The following is a 4,454-nucleotide window of genomic DNA, read 5'->3' as shown; positions in this document are numbered from 1 at the left end:
GTGAACCAATTACATTATTGTTTAGAAGCTGATAGAGATTGGGGAATAATTAGTCATATATATATATATATATATATATATATATATATATATATATATATATATATATATATATATATATATATGAACAATAGACAATTCAATACTAGAAAGATAGAGATTTTAGTATATTTGATGGATTTTTGAAAAATTCATATAGATACTTATTGAGTACCTAAACTTATTTGTCTGGTAGTGATTAAGTTAGTATAGCTGAGGTTGATAATTTTCAGTGATAGACTACATATTCATATAGAAAATTTATTATAGAGTATCTTCTAATAAACTTAGAACATATAATCTATTGAAATAGAATATAGTCTATTGAACCTAGAGATATAAATTTTATATCTTGTTATTAGATTAAATGAGTTAATTTTCGCGTGTTTGTAAGTACAAGCAGTACTTGCATTTAGACGAGAGATATTGTTATTCTATAAGGTAAGGAGTTTCTGAGGACGAGAAGAACGGTTTGATTTTCGAGGAAGAAAATGAAATAAGGTGGGGAGAATGTAAGGACCCTCAAACTCGTCAACGCTATTTAACTGGTCTAGCGATGATCAAGAGACGATTTAGCCGCTAACTACTCGACTAATTAAATATGAGCATTAATCTATAGGGATTAATCTAACTACCATCTAGATACGAAATTAGTATCGTTTAATAGGTCTCGAAAAGTTTTGCGAAATAGATTACTCGAAAGTGTCAATCGGATACCAGTCGAAGAAGACAACATCAGAGTTGTACGAGGGGCAAAATGGTCATTGTGTATCTAAACTGACTGGGGCTTCCCTTCTCTGTTTTCTTGTGTTCCTTAGTAAATGTCATCTGCCTTATCTTCTACGCTTGTCGAAGAGAAACTCACTTCTCTTTCTTCTTCTTTCTTCCCTGTTCTTCTTCTTCCTGTTCTTTCTCTGTTTGATCTCTGTTGATTCTTGGTGAGTTATGTGAGAAATTATCGAAGTAAACTGGATGTCGAAGTTGTTTTAACGATGATGAGGATGGTGTAGTTCTAATTTGTAAAGAAGAACAATTAAAGATTGTTACAGTTTCGGGATAAGTTTGAGAAGATCAAAATTAAGGTTTGGAATGAAACTGGGTCGTTAATGGATGAAGAATTGAAGGGTTGTTATCGAATTGACAAGGAGAAGTTGTTCTGATGGTGAATCGAAAATCAGGTAATTTAGGGTTTTATTATTTATCGTAATTGCTTTATGAAAGTGTTATGATTCGATAGATTATAGATGGGTTTGTGTTTGATTGAAGTATAGATGATTCTATAGAGTTTAGTTTCAGTTTCTCAGTTAGTTGAATTAGAGTTAGGGTTTCTCAGGGGATTGAATTTGGGTTCGGTTCAAGTGATGATTGAGATGAATATGATGGTAGTAGAATTATTAATTTAGGGTTTGAGTTTGAGATGGTAGAAATTGAGAATTTAATTAAATTTGATAGAAATGTGTGAATCTGGGATTGCAGATGATGTTTGGTTATTGAGTACATGACTTGGAGGTGGTGGTGGATTTACTATGTTGATGAAATTGAATTGTGTTGGATGTTTTTGGGGGATGAGGTCAGAAGAGGATGTTGGTGACAGTAAAGTCAGTGATGAGATTAAGAAGATAATGAAGATTGATTTGTGGTCTTGGCTTGAGACTGTGAAGGAGATATGTTTTGATTCAGCTGAGTTAGGAGTGCTGGTATGTAGAAGATGTTATGGTTTAGCTGAAGCTTGATGCTGTTCAGTTGTTGGTAGAAGTTAAATTGTATTGGTAGTGGAGAACATGAAGAACTGATATTGATAATGATGTAAAGTTACAAAGCAGAGAACCAAGTTGTTATTGTAATGAATTAGTGTTGAATGAGATCCTCAAATAAAGTCAGGTGATGTTTACTATTGAATTAAACTGCAATGACAGGAATGAGAGAAGCTGGGTGTAATTGAACTGGTAGAAACTCAGGTTGAAGATGTAATGTTACCTGAATTGGAGTTTAGAGAATCTGAAGGTTGATTTGTTGTTGTATATGTATGTTTAGAGTTGAAGTAACATCTGGTTTATGAAGATTATGTCAAATGCGATGAATTTCGATAGTGACAGAACTAGAATTGTTTGAGAATCAAAAATTTGAAATGGGGGTTGTAATTTGGTTAAGCCGTAGAGTTGTAAATGAGAATTAGAAATGCATCTTTTGGTCTTGACCTGTTTTGTGTTGCACCATGTTTATGCATTAGGCTTTTGGCTTAGGCTTTTGGCTTATTAGTAATCCTAGTCAGATTTTCTGACTGATTCTGTTCTTAACTGACCTTGTCCATATGACTGAGTTGGATCGTTTTGACTCATCGAGTTCCCTAGCTTGACCTGAGTTGACTCAGTTGACCGACTTAGACTTTGACCACTGTGACCGTTGACCTAACCTTAGATGCGGACTGTTAATTGACCCCTTTGATCGTTATTGACTGTCAGTTAACCCAGTTGGACCAGGCCTTAGATTAATGGGTCGGGTTAGTAGACTTGGGCTTAGGCCTAGCTTTTCCAGTTTAATACTTTGGATCCTTTATGGTCCGAACTAGCCCTTGGTTCCTGCTACATAATTATAGATACTCATAAGACTTATCAAATAGAGTACAGAACCAACCTAATTGAATTAGTAAACTTTACATGTGTTAAAGATAGATAATAAAAAGGTGTAGATAATTGGGCTTAGAACCATTAAATAATTCACTTAACTTATAACAAGAGATTTGTATGAGAATATGTTATGAGCCTTTTGGCTAACATTAGAGTGCTTCTGTGATTAACAGTTACTCCTTATTAACAACGATCGATTTAAAAGACGAACCAGTGGATTGTACATCTCGAGGTATGCGAGGCTTGTCATCAAAAGAGGTGGGAACTCTGTAACCTTCTTGTAATCATTAAGTTACTTTCTATTTGCGAGCATGATGAATCTTTGCTACTTTAAGACATATTTTTGTGCATTTATCATCTGTTGAAATGTTGTATGTGACTTGATGTGCGTGTAATATGCGTTGTATGATTTCCCCGCAAGGAGTGTCTGTGATTCCCCACGGCTCTTTGCTAAGTTAAGTATGGCGGCTTCTTCCCCGTTTTAATATTACTTAGTATGTCGGCTTCTTCCCCGTTTTAATATTACTTAGTATGTCGGCTTCTTCTCCGTCGATATTACTTAGTAGGGCGGCTTCTTCCCCGCTTCGATAGTATATAATTAATATTAATAGTAGGGCGGCTTCTTCCGCGTTTTAATGTTACCTAGTAGGGCGACTTCTTCCCTGTTTCGTTATTATATATATTACTTTATTTTGGGGAAATCACTCGAGTGCATATTATACTTGCTTGTCTAACTTTCTGATCTTGATAGTGATATTCAGAATCATGGTTTGTATGGGCACTTTGTATAGACGATGTTATTATTATTGATTAGGGTTGCTCTCGCGTCTTCTTCTCCAATGAGTTTGGCGGGGTTAGAGTGACACTTGCTTCATGAATGCATAAATAGCCGAGTGATTAGTTTCTTATTGTTTCTTTTGATTTATATTCTTTTAGAACTGTGAAGCATGTTGGTGATTACTTGAGAGTTGCATGTTTTCATTGATCCCCCTTTTTGGGATGATGTGCTCATTTTTTCCCACTACAGTTTCAGTATTCAGAAGAAAAGGTGCACGTGAAGATATTCGTTTCTGTAGCGTAAAGTTTCAGCGAATTGAAGATGTTTATTTACAAATTATATACGTATACTTCTCTGTAAACAACACATGGTTATATACATATCACATGAGAGATATTCATTTCTACTGTATCAGAGTGTATGGGTTTTCTTTTGGGCTTAGCTTATGTAGTCTAGATTCTTAAGATCATTAATCTAGAATTTATGCTTCAATTAGTTGTAATCCTATTAGCTAAGCAGGTTTAGGATTTGGGGCATCACAGTAATCATCTATGGACAAAGTCGAGACAATACAACTTCAAGATATTCACTTGACAATAGTTATGGTACAAGACCAATTGACTATCGGATCAATTCAAGTGATTATGATTTGACTAGGGCTGGCAACAGACTTCCGAAATCCGACATCCGTTTCCGAAAATTCGACTTCCTATAGGATTTAATCAAATATATCGGATATCGGAAATGGATATATTATCGGATATTCCCTCTTAACCCTATCGGAATCGGCTGAGGGTCATTCCGTTAGGTTAATATCCGACATACGATAGCCTAGAGGTGTACTCGTAATTTCGAACCCCTGTGAATTATCCGTCGAGAATAACCAGAGACTCGTTACTCTTTGTTCTTATTCGCTTCACATTTTTTTCTTCTCAACTCAAGTCTCAACATAGATCGAGAGAGACAGGGTACTGATTGAAGAGAAAGATCGAAAGATTAAGATAGATCGA

At 35.1% G+C, this 4,454-nt stretch overlaps 1 long non-coding RNA gene across 1 annotated transcript; it reads left to right on the top strand.

The window, feature by feature from the left end:
• Positions 1-896: 896 nt before the first annotated feature.
• LOC113314998 lies at positions 897-3,936 on the top strand. The gene is made up of 3 exons (XR_003342667.1): positions 897-1,217; positions 2,840-2,924; positions 3,694-3,936. It is a non-coding gene; the product is annotated as an uncharacterized LOC113314998 (long non-coding RNA).
• Positions 3,937-4,454: the final 518 nt, after the last annotated feature.

Source organism: Papaver somniferum, chromosome 10 (genome assembly GCF_003573695.1).
Source record: "Papaver somniferum cultivar HN1 chromosome 10, ASM357369v1, whole genome shotgun sequence".
Classification (NCBI taxonomy): Eukaryota; Viridiplantae; Streptophyta; class Magnoliopsida; order Ranunculales; family Papaveraceae; genus Papaver; species Papaver somniferum.
This window is presented reverse-complemented; position numbering and strand designations above follow the sequence as displayed.